At 36.3% G+C, this 12,770-nt stretch overlaps 1 protein-coding gene and 2 long non-coding RNA genes across 10 annotated transcripts in view; all 3 read left to right on the top strand.

The window, feature by feature from the left end:
- LOC132131954 (complement factor H-like) overlaps positions 1 to 12,770 on the top strand; it is a 302,525-nt gene that overhangs the window by 242,341 nt on the left and 47,414 nt on the right. The window lies entirely within an intron of this gene.
- Positions 5,375 to 7,168, top strand: LOC132131957 (uncharacterized). Its single transcript, XR_009428978.1, has 2 exons — positions 5,375 to 5,453; positions 6,389 to 7,168. It is a non-coding gene; the product is annotated as an uncharacterized LOC132131957 (long non-coding RNA).
- LOC132131956 (uncharacterized) lies at positions 11,562 to 12,014 on the top strand. The gene is made up of 2 exons (XR_009428977.1): positions 11,562 to 11,630; positions 11,753 to 12,014. It is a non-coding gene; the product is annotated as an uncharacterized LOC132131956 (long non-coding RNA).

Raw genomic sequence — 12,770 nt, 5'->3', positions numbered from 1 at the left:
TACTGTTTGTGCAGGGCCTTTCTGCACAAGTTGAGAGCGCTGCTCGGGCATTAGTGCAGATTATCGCCAGGGATCTGACACCAGGGCCTGGCCACTCCACATCAAACCCCCCACAGACACGCATCCCCTCTCCCTCTGTATCTTTGCCCTCACCCTCCCTCCCTTCCGATGCTAGAGTGTCCCAGGCTCTGAAAAGGTTTGGCTTATATGAAAGCATTTTTGTTCTGTTTGATCTTGAAATGCACTTAAGTTTTCCACCTAAACCCAGCTTTCATTGATGATTTCATTTGATAAACCATTTCATAACTAACTTATTCTTGTTTTGGCTTATGCATTTAGGCAATTTCCTGCAATGTTTAGTTCCCAAGCCGACCAAGCCAGAGGAAAAAAGCGCTTTGTGGCACATCCAAGGCAAACAATTTCATCAATTAAAACAACTGAGCTCCAAATATATGTTTTATCTGAACCTGCTGCTCCGAACACACCAAAGCTCACTCCGAGCAGTTCAGAAGAGCTTATTTTAGCTCATGCGGGACTTGGCAAAAGACTTATCACTTTCAATGAGATTGCCAAACATGATGAGGTAAGATGATTGTGTCTTTTAGAAAAAACATAAGATGCGCACATCTTTTGAATGTATTAGAATACAAAAATAGCTTAAATATTTTAGAATTAGCCCTTGTGTGTTGTGCCCAATCTTATTTACACCCTATTGTATTTGTGACCCGTGCTTGCAAAATGAGTCGCAATTAGCAAATTTTCAAAAATGAGTTCTTGTTCACATTCTGTACTCAATAAAACCTTCAAAATGATGTATGATTTGTTGGAATCAGACAAAAAAAAAGCTACAGTTTTCTGAAAGTTCCAAAATCACAGAGCAACCATACCTTAAAGTCCTTGGTAATAAAACCAAATATCTATTGGAAAAGTATATATTCAACTTTTTTCCCCATGATACCACAATTGTTTGAGTAACATTAATGAAACAGACAGCCTATATAAGAACTACTGTACAGCACAGATATAATATAATGTTACACATCAGATGATTTTCCCCAACAGTTAACCAAACATTCACTTTAGACATAACAGATAGGCCTAATGTTTGCGTGAATACTGGCCAGAATACATATTTTGAAATACTGTAATTCTATGTATATATCTATAGAATCTTTGTGCACACATTTTTTCGGATGTGTCAGTCAGCGCGAGTAAGAATGTTTTGTCAGGATGAGTTTGAAAATCACATTTCATTGGTTCAGACTCATGCCATCAAGAATTCACTATGAATATTCACAAAGTTGTAACACTGCGCTTTAAAAAATACCAAACTTGTATTGAGTTCTGAGAGGAAGTGCCAGTCGTCCAGAAGCGAGTAGAGAAAACTAGGTGCTCCTCTCAGAAAAGACACAAACAAAGATACTTTTAGATGTTTATTTGCTATTTGGAGCACTGGAATTGCTAGATGAGGGCTTAATGAACTCACACTTTTTGTGGAAACCCAAAATTGACAATTTCACTTGTTTTACCTCGTTGTAGCTTGTAATAAGCCTGTGCGCATTCCCACTCATTTTGCCAGCACGTGTCACATATATTGATATGACTAACTGTATGACAAATGACAATTGATTATATCTTCATTAGATTTTTGATCAACTGGAGAATGAGTTTCCAAAATTAAGATGCCTTAATAGAAGCTGGATGTTTTACAAAGCCACTGGTAATGATTTTATTTGTACATTTTATCCTGCATTTGATATATTAGTACATATTATTACAAGATGCCAGTAGAGAATTGTCTCCCCCTATGTAGTTTGAATTCTGTATGTAGTATGAAGTTTTATCTTTCCCTGCTACCATCAATATGGAATTTTTTCATTCTTTTGCCACAGTTTTGCCTCTCATTCCTATGTTCCCAGTGTCCTATGTTCCCCATATTTATATGGCACACAAGGAGCATATAACTATGTTCCCCAGGCTATAAAGTATGTTCTAATCACAGATTCAATTATCATATGCTGAACTGAACTTTTTCTGTACTTCTAACAACTTTCCAAATTTCATTTGGATATAATCACAGACAGTACTCCACTAAATATACCTTCTCCACCAATCAATCTCAAGTCAAGCAAGTGAATTAATAGAGGGATCTCTCTCAGTGTTGTTCAGTCGAGCTAGTGTTAAATTTGACGTATTTTATTGTGGGTTAGGGTTTAAAAAGTTTACTTTGTGTGTTAACATCGGCTACCATTTTACTGGGTAACATAGGTCCCATTTTTTCATGGATTTCTTATGTGCCATATAAATCTGGGGAACATAGGACCCTGGGAACATGGGTATGCTCCCAAAGCATTACATACTTTCTATTAGCTCCCTGTTTAAATTTCTTACAGAGTGGCTATATGACCATATTTATGTCTGACGTTGGAGATGTTAGTAATTGAAATTAAAGCCGTACCCAATTTTCCCTCAACATCTTGCTTAAAAGTCTGCTAATTAAATTAGAAAAATGTTAATATCTTTAGATTGCATCTTACTTTGAGACTTGCTTACTCTCACTAAGCGTTTGAAAGCAAGAAATTGAAATATTGATAGGTTATGTTCTAAGGCATGTGCCTGAGCATCAGACTTTTTTGACAGGCGGGTTTTTTCACTTGCGACAATTTACTGTATCTTGCCATATGATAAAGCATTGAGACATTATAGACATACCAGTATGACTTTATGTAAATCTATTTTGAAACTATTATTGTAAAAAATGCTATAGCCTACATAATTCAAATGACTTGTCAGGGTGATAAATTCATGTAAATAATTCAACTTGATTGCTGGGTTCTTGTGATGTGCTGTACATGTAAAAGAAGAGTGTTGGAACTGACAATACTCAAATATTTACATTTCTATTCAATAAGGTGGAAGTGGGCGCCGAAAACTCTCCATGATTTTAACTGATGCTGAGGGCTACTCTTTGCGTGCACTCAAATCTGCATCCAACAATGGTAAAAATGTTCTCTATGTGGTTCCAATTCAAGAGAAACTTTCAACAGAACCCCTACCCTACGATGCTCCTGAGTTTTGTAAAATGCCCAAAGCAAACTGTGTGTCATGTGGCCAGAAAATGCCTCTTCAGATGCTGGCTCTACATGTAGAGGAATGTTCAGTAAGTTATTTTATATATTCTTTCTCTAATTTTGTTAATGTGTATTCACTAATTTCATCTAGTCGAGAGCATTAAAATAATGAATGCGAATTGTGAAATAGAAAGCCGAATCTGAGCAAGATCTGGAGGATGATACTGAAGAATTTCAGGTTACAGACACTGAGGATTCATTTGGGGTAATCTATATTTTTATATTGCTAAATATTGTAAAATTGTCGCTTCAATTGTTTTAATCTCTTAAATGTTTGTTTTACTTACAGACTTGCCCCATTTGCCAGACAGTGATACCAACTGATTTACTCCCAACCCATGCAAATTTCTGCATTGACAGGTTGTATCACTTGTATTTTTGCAAAACTTTCTAAAAATGTTAAATTTGACAACTTCAAAACCTGAAATTCACTTTGTTTTTGAAAGAAGAAATAGTCCCAGGGATGCCACCAATAACAGTCCCCATCAGACAGAGGAACTTCCTGGACCTTCTTCAGCTGTGGACTCATCTGTACAAGCAGGAGCTAATTCAAACGGTAACCTTTGTGAAGTATAATTTATTATAGTATACCAAGTATAATGGAACAATGTAGGGAGCTTATTTATTCATTCATGTTCATGAGAGAATGGTTGATTGTTTTTATTGTTTTTATTATGATCACAGAATGGATGAAGATTTTAGATCCAGGCATGGCGTCTGTATTGTTCTGCAGGACTCTGCTGAGGGAACAGAGCCAGGCAAAGCCACTGCGTTTCCACCTGGATTTAAAAGACAGTCCTGAGGACCAAGAAAGATCCATTTTGTCTTTTTACAAGGCAAAGGGAGTGAACTGGGCTGCTCCACTGAAGTGCATATTAGAAGGTAATTGTTAGCAGATTTATGAATATTGTAATCGAAGCCTTTCTCAGTTCTTTCCTTTTTTTAATTTGTTGCAGAATTTCTTTTATATAATCTTTAATATGTATTAGCAGAAAGTCTTCATAGCATTTCTCTTACATAACTTATGTTCTATAGGAGATGCTGCAATTGGTGATGGGGTCAATAGACACCTCCTGAGTATGACTATTGAGAAGTTGAGGACTGGTTTTTCTCTCAATTTTGGTATTCATTCTATAATTGCAATATTGTGTCTATCATCCTAATTTATACAAAAAAATTCATGATTATTAATAGTGTACCATTAAATTATTTTTCAGGTGTAGCAGATATAACACTCCTGTTTGAGGGTGAACAGGATCACCTTGTTCCATGCTGCAGTCAAACTCTGCTCGATAGCGACTTATTTGTTGTTGCTGGTCGCATGATTGGCCACTCATTTCTTCACGGTGGCCCTCTGCTTCCTGGGATTAGCCCTGCCATAATCCATGTGTTGGTGGGTGGTGCCATTGAGACTGCAGAGATTCATCTGAAGGACTGTCCTGATTTGGATCAGAGGCATACTATCCAATTGGTAGGTGCAAAACATTTCTATCATCATACTGAAATGAAAATAGGATAAATTATTTCCCTGCATACTTTATACCAGTCTGTGGTAAACTCATATACTGAATATATAATTATCTGATACTAAGATTTGATTGTAATAAAAATGAAGTATTGTAATTGCAAGCTTGTAATAAGAAAAATTATCAGCTGGAAGGTAATCGTCCCATTTCTGAGGAGGAAAGGGAGGAAATCACGAGACTTTCTGTTATGTGGGATCTTCCTGGGTTTTCTGAAGACCACCGGAAATGGCTCTTTAACAGGATGCTGCAACATGCTGTGAGTGTTAATCTTTTAATATCTAATCTTATTTATTACCTTGTTCATTTTGACTTTACTGATGTTGGACACACTGATTGTTGCACTGCAGGCGTTTAGTGACTAATAAGAGTTCCTCAGATCCATTAATTCCCAGAGATGTGTAAAGAAAACACTTCCTTGAAATAGTTGTATTACTGTACTTGATTTCCCTAGGTTTTGTATAGGACTAAATGTCAAGTAAAGCAGCTGAGGTGTGGAATCAAAGAGACAAAGATTTGGCCATTTATCACTGAAAGAGAAGATGCTGTTAAAGTGCTCTTCCCAAGGGCAAGTGATGCTGAGTATGGCCCAGAGGTATATCCTTCAGATGAATAGACGCAAATTCGTCCTTGTGCAGTTTGATTTGGTGATTTGTTACATTTTAATTTTAGGTCATTCTTCAGCACATTGTTTGGCCTGTTGCTGAATCAGATGACGACGATGACGACGACGACGACAGATTGCGCCCTGAAGTTGTCACTCGCCAAATACAGTTTCTACGTGAATACATTCAGAAAGGTAATATGTCCTTTTTCACATATTTGTCAAAAAATATTTGAGCTCCTGTTACTGAATACTTTGAAAGTCAAATTGGCAACAATCATTATTCATATTGTTTTTTTTTTAAGCTTTATCATAAATTGTTTGTTTAATTACATTAATTCTGTAAAAGTATTGTTCAAACTGTTCATTGTAAGACTTCTTTTAAAGGGTTAGTTCACCCAAAAAATTTAATTTCTGTCATTTACTTACCCTCATGACCCGTAAGACCTTCCTTCATCTTCGGAACGCATATTAAGATATTTTTGATGAAATCTGAGAGCTTGCCGATCCCTCCATAGACAGCTACACAACGACCAATTTCAAGGCCCAGAAAGGTAGTAAAGACATCGTTTCAAACAGTCCATGTGACTACAGTGGTTCATCCTTAATGTTATGAAGTGCTCAAAAATAACAACTTTTTTCAACAATTTCTTCTAGTCTGCGTCAGTCTCATACGAAGTTTACATTGTAAAGACAGTGCAGCACTTCCGGAATGGAGATTCTTTATTGTCCGTGGCTGTTCACATGAGCACCACGATGGTGAGCCGGTGTTCTGACGTACATTGCGGAAACGCTGCACTGTTTACTACACAGACAGTTGAATAAAGTTGTTTCTTTGTTTGTTTTTGTGCGCACAAAAAGTATTCTCGTCGCTTCATAATATTAACGTTGTACCACTGTAGTCACATGGACAATTTTAACGATGTATTAACTATCTCTCTGGACCTTGACAGTGATAATCATGTTGCGGTCTATGTAGGGTTTAGAAAGCTCTCAGATTTTATTAAACAAAATCACAAAAATTTGTGTTCCAAAGAACGAAGGTCTTACTGGGTTTGGAACGAGGTTGTGTACAACCTTACAAAAAGTGTTGAGTTGTTTGTATGCATCTTGTGATTTTGTCCACACAGCTACCACAGACCAGCTGCAAAAGCTCTTGACATTTTGGACTGGATGGGAGGTGCCATCCAAGAGCCTGCAGGTTAAAATTTGGAGGGGGAGGTTTTTCAAGGCTTCCACCTGCAGCAGGACCCTAATGCTTCCTGCTGACATACTTACAATGGGTGATTTCACTTCTACTTTGCATGCTTGTGCAAACACAGCATCGACTGGATTTGGACTTGTTTAAGTCCAGACACTTTCAGAATATGTCGTTTGTATTCATTAATTCCCATATCTACAGTTCTTGTATACAACTGTTGCTTCCTTGCAGATATGAGATTTATCAACCAACTTGTTTAATTTAGGTTTTTGCTGTCTATACAAGCAATTTAAAATCCTGTGGAAACACAGCATATACACAGGCACTTTCAGAATATGTGGTTTGTATTCATTAATTCACATATCTACAGTTCTTGTATACAACTGTTGCTTCCTTGTAGATATGGGATTTATGAATCAACTTGTTTAATTTAGGTTTTTGCTGTCTACACAGTTTGCAATTTAAAATCCTGTACAAATACAGCATATACTGGATTTGGACTCAGTTAAGTCTAGACACACATTCTTACGCACTTCATTTATTACATATCTAGTTCTTTTTGTAGGCACCTGTTAGAAATGTTGCCTTGCACATAGAGAAGTAATTCAATTGACTCATTTACATTTGACATTTTCATTGTCTACCATTAGTCATTTAAAATAAACTACCTCAAGAAATAAAATTTTACAATAAATCTCATTCTTCCAAAGTCTTCGTCTTTATTTTACATATCAAAATTCTTTACATCAGTAAGTCTTTGATAGATTGTACTTTATATCCAACTACATATACATTTACAAATGTATTATAATACAATGGGTGTCTAGACAGTTTACAACCTTGCTGTCATCTGGTAAATCTATCCTCTGGCCAAAGGACTCAAAGACCCTGCTTTTACATTCATGATGACAACAAAAATTACAACTGCAGAAAAAGACCCTTCAAATGACCCTTTCTTCAACCAATGTCTGTACATATGTGAGAGTCTGGAGGTATATGTCAACTCCAAATGACTCGGACTCCTGCAGTGGATCAATTTGTGACACAAGCTGCTCAAGTTGCTCATTTGTGAGTTGAGGCCTCTGAATTGCAGGCACATTGACCCCAAAGTGAATTTCTTCAGTGTCTCCTCCACTCTCTTGTTCAACTGCAGCAGAATCAGAATACTGCATCTAAAGGTAAACAGAAAAATCATGACTGTGGTTCTGGTCATTTTAAACCAGGGGGGCACAATCTTGCAGTGTTCAATTCCAACACGCTTGTCTGTAACTGAATGTTCCTGAAGATATTTTTTAGCTGGTTCAGGTGTGTTTTTTTAGGGATGGAACTCTGCAGGAAGGTAAATCTCCAGGAACAGGATTGGGCACCCCTGTTTTAAACAAACATTTCTACCACAAGAAATCAGTAACAGACACAATTGTAAGGTTTCAAAAGATTAAGAAATCAAAAACAAGAATGTACTATAAGAGGAAATAATTACCTCAGGGTTACTTATTGGATTCTGATACTGGCCAGTCTCCCATAGCTGATTTGGGGTTAGGTTGCTCTCTGTCCTCATGGAATGGTTATCCCATGCATCCCTGAAAGCATCAAGGCTAGCTTGTATGCGAGGTAAAAAAACATAATGACAGCAGAAGAGGTGGGTGAAGCTGCTTAGATCAAGAAGGCCACAATCCTCAAGATGATGTAAAATGTTGTAGTACACAGTGGTGACACACATTCGAACATCCCGCCAGAGGCGTTCAATCCTGATAAAACAGCATGTATAAAAATGACTGACATGGTCTGTACTAACTCATAATGTAATGTCAAGATTTTATGTTTTGAGAAAATTATGAACATTTTATTACACTAACAATACTTATTACATAATGTACACTGATTACAATATTAGCTACATGGTGAAAAATTCACAAGCACACTGAAATTGATGTTGAGTTTAAAGGATTAGTTAACTTTCAAAACAAAATTGTGCTGATAATTTACTCACCCCGATGTCATCCAAGATGTCCATGTCTTTCTTTCTTCAGTCGAAAAGAAATTAAGGTTTTTGAGGAAATTATTCCAGGCTTTTTCTACACAGAATGGACTTTAAATGGCAACCAAATATCCCAATGTTCAAAGAAGGTTCAAATGTCCGTCTCAATGCAGCTTCAGAGTCTCGACACGATCCCAGTCGAGAAATAAGGGTCTTATCTAGAGAAACTATCGTCATTTTTTTTTTTTTTTTTTTTTTTTTATATACTTTTTAACCATAATTGTTCGTCTTGTGCTGGTCTAAAAGTGTCTCAATGTTCTTTTCTTTTTTAAAGAAAATGACAGATAGTTTCGCTAGATAAGACCCTTATTTCTCGACTAGGATCGTGTAGAGACTTTGAAGCTGCATTGAGACGGATATTTGAACCTTATTTGAACAATGGGATATTTGGTTGCCATTTAAAGTCTATTCTGTGTAGAAAAAGCCTGGAATAATTTCCTCAAAAACCTTAATTTCTTTTCAACTGAAGAAAGACATGGATCTCTTGGATGACACCGGGGTGAGTAAATTATCAGCAAAAAAATTTTTTTGAAAGTGAACTAATCCTCTAACCATCATCCCAATAAATGATACCGAGTAGGAATGTGTAACATTTACCTTTGATTGTGCACACTCTTGCCAGCAATGAAGCTTGCATTCTCTGTTCCTCGCATTAGAAACATCAGTCGCGCCACTCCTACATTTTCTCCTCCATGATCTCCTCGTACTCTGTAAATACATTTTAAAAATGGACTCTTAGAAATTGCAAACAGGTTCAAATTAAATGATGACACCATCAACCAAAGTAAATTAATTAGTAAATCATAAAGAAGTAAAATGGTCTATTTTGTAACATTCCATTCAAGTAACCCCAAACATCACAATGAAATTGCACAGGCTTTTTACATGATTGGTATAACAAATAAAAACAATTCTAAGGGGCAAGACTGTACAGCGTTACTGATAAAACTTACAATTTAGTCTTTGTTAAATTTGTGGGTTATAAAACATTACCTTAAGGGAAAACCAAACTCATCTACTGCCTCTTCGAAAAATCTAAGAGTTGTTTCAGAGCGGTTGTTGTCTGCAATACGTAAATACATGATCTGAAAAACAAAAATCACCCATGGGGCAAACATTATTTTTTGAAAGAATATAAAATGTATATTTTTAAAATACAGTTAATTTATATTACAGTTCTTCTTACAAATGGATTCTACACAAAGTAGGTTTAAATGTCTTACCTTTCTTGAATATCCATCCACACCCCCAAAGATAACCATGCTGTATCTAATTTAATGGAGAAAACATCAGAGCAAAAACATGTTGCATGACAAAAGAATAATATTACTGAAGTATTTGTCATCATATTAGCTTTCCCTTTAGCCCTAAAATAGACAGCTGTATATCTCTTATACAGACTCGTGTCTAAAAACTGCATGTTACATATTTTGGTAACTGAATGTTAATAATATTTGCATACACATCACATTTTTTGACATAAAAATATGCATTCTAAAAAAATAAATTTACATTACCTTATGAGCTTATGGTTTGTATCTATATGTAGAAGATACTTGGGGTATGGTACAGAATAGGTTCGCCGAGCAACACAGCCAAGCTGGGACATCCGTGAGAGAACACCGAGACCATCAACACGATGCATAGATGCACGAATTCTGTCCCACTGTACTCTATGTCCTTTGGCAATGAGCGCTCCTCTGACAACCCTGTACCCTATGTTTGGCATTGTGCTTTTGATTTCAGACACCAATGAATCAAGTTCTTCATCTGTGCAGCTGCTGTAGAGGGAAGTGACTGACAAATCACATTCTCTCATCCGACGATAGATAGTTGTACGAGAGACCCCTAAAATTTTACTGATGGTTTCCTGGGGTAAACCAAGCTTCAGAAAGTGGATTAGTCTTTCTCTTGATAAATGGATTCTAGGACGTCCACATCCTTGTGATCTTTCAATCTCCACTAAAGTTGCCACCTGCTGACCTTCCTTGTGCTGCTGAATAAGTGAATCCAAGTCCATCAAACCTCTGACCAAGTCCTGTGAAATCCCAATGTTTTCTGACATGGCAGTAATCAAAGTCATTTCTTGACGACAAATAAATTGCAAGTATTCAATGTCCAGAGGAGGGTGTTCCAGAGCATAAGTCACCCTGGAAAGTAGTCTATGAAGGACTTGTTGCCTCACTGTGTCCTATAATGCATTACCACATAAACAAAACATTTGTTCAATGCAATAAACCTTGTTCATAATGAAATATTAGTCTAATGATTGGTGAATACTGCACAGTATAGAATTTATATTCTTAGATTTTGAAAAAACTAAGTGAACAGTAGATGGCTAAAAATATTTTAAACCGTAGCATGCTACATCATGACATGAGAGAGAGAGATCTCACACACACACACACAAGCGCGCGGCGCGCGCGCGCACACACACACACATAACGTTAAATGTTTTCTTTCGGGTATTATTACAATGATGCTGTGATTAGCATCACTCACCTGTCTTGCCTCCTGATCGGCCATGTTGATGACTGACTGACTGTCTGTTGTTGGTCTCAAGTTCCCGCCGTCCCCCCCCCCCCACCCCACCCCGGCTGTAAGCCAAAACGTGATTGGTTGAAGCGATAACGTGCTACGATTGGTCCGCTCAATGTGGCCGTTATTTGATTGGCTTGAGTAAACGGTGGGTGGAGTCCACTTATTTGTAGATTTATCTGCACGTCGACGCTAGAAGTGTTTCAAATCCACAAATGCACAGGAACCGATCCACAAATGCGTGCAGTGATTTACAAATGCACAAGAAGCAATTCGCACATGCGTGCAGCGACTTACAAATGCACAGACAGCGGTTCACAAATAAATGCCAGGTAGAGTTGTGTTTGTGACATAAAACACATTTGTAAATATTTTTTTTTTATTTGCAAATCTCATTTTATTTATTTGTGAGTTTTATATTTTTTTGTGAAACTCTTTACATTTATTTGTGAATTAGATATATTTTTGTGAATCTCGTTACATTTATTTGTGGATCATAATCTATTTATTTGGAATAAAGCAACAATTCTAACCCCATACTCCAGCTACTTGACCTGTGAACAAGGAGAATGGAGAGGGAATATTAAGTGTTTAAGTAAGTATGAGCACTCTTCACCATAAACACATCATGATGTAATCTTGTGGTTGAAGTTGTGTGATGATTAGTTCATGAATGTATATTGAGACACTGATTGTGACATGCTGGGTTTATTTCAGAGCCCTGTACAGTGACTCTGGAGGAAATGGAAAGAAGAGGTATAGACTTGGTCTATGTTAATCCACAAAAGATGTTCGCACCCCATAATGATCACATCAGCTTTGCGTGTCAGTGGGGCAAATATTCAGTAGGTGTTCCCCTGAGACAACAGTGTAATGATGGAGTGATGACTTTACCTGAGTGTGAGTGATGGTGAGAATAAATCATTGCTGAAGCTACAAAAACAAATGTAGCTAATAAAAAAACATATATTGTTCTCAATTCTGTATCAAGATTTTGGATTTATTGCAAGTAAATCTAAAGAAATGATAACCGCAACATTAAACATTTAATGCCAGCTAAGTGATATGTACAATATGTATTTAATAAAATAAAATAAAAAGAATAATAATAATAAATAGAAAAAACTATGAAAGACCAAAGACAAAGTTGCATATATATATATATATATATATATGCAAATGAAAAAAACACATGCGAATATAAAAAAAACACCTGCAAATTAAGAAAACATCTTAATCAATTTGACAACACACATGCTGTAAATGCTCACAACACAAACAAATAAAGAAATGTTCTGCAAAAACAGAAACACTCTGCAAATGCCCACAATACAAAACAAAACAAATAAAGAAACACGTTGCAAATAGGCACAGACCACATCAAAAATGTTTAAGGGAACAGCAAAGTGACAAACATGGCTGGGACATATTTATCAATATTTGCTTTGAAAGGTGAGAGTTTTGTTTTTTTAACATCTTGCTTTGCTTCTTCTTCTTTCCTTTATTTATTTTTTAATTATTAGCCTAAATAAGCTGATGAAATACACAATTACTGTAACTGTGAAAGCATGTCAGCTGGCTAACTTACTTTACAACTTCCTTTACAAAAATTAACCATATGGTTTTACTTTTACAGTTTTTATGATTTGCTAAAACACAAATTATCACTAGTTTAAAACAGTTTGTTAAATAAAGCACTCTTTCTGCTAAACCTTAAACACGTTCAGGTAGTCAG

This window comes from Carassius carassius, chromosome 48 (assembly GCF_963082965.1).
Source record: "Carassius carassius chromosome 48, fCarCar2.1, whole genome shotgun sequence".
Taxonomy (NCBI): Eukaryota; Metazoa; Chordata; class Actinopteri; order Cypriniformes; family Cyprinidae; genus Carassius; species Carassius carassius.
Note: the sequence above shows the minus strand (reverse complement) of the source record. Positions and strands in the feature narration are given on the sequence as shown.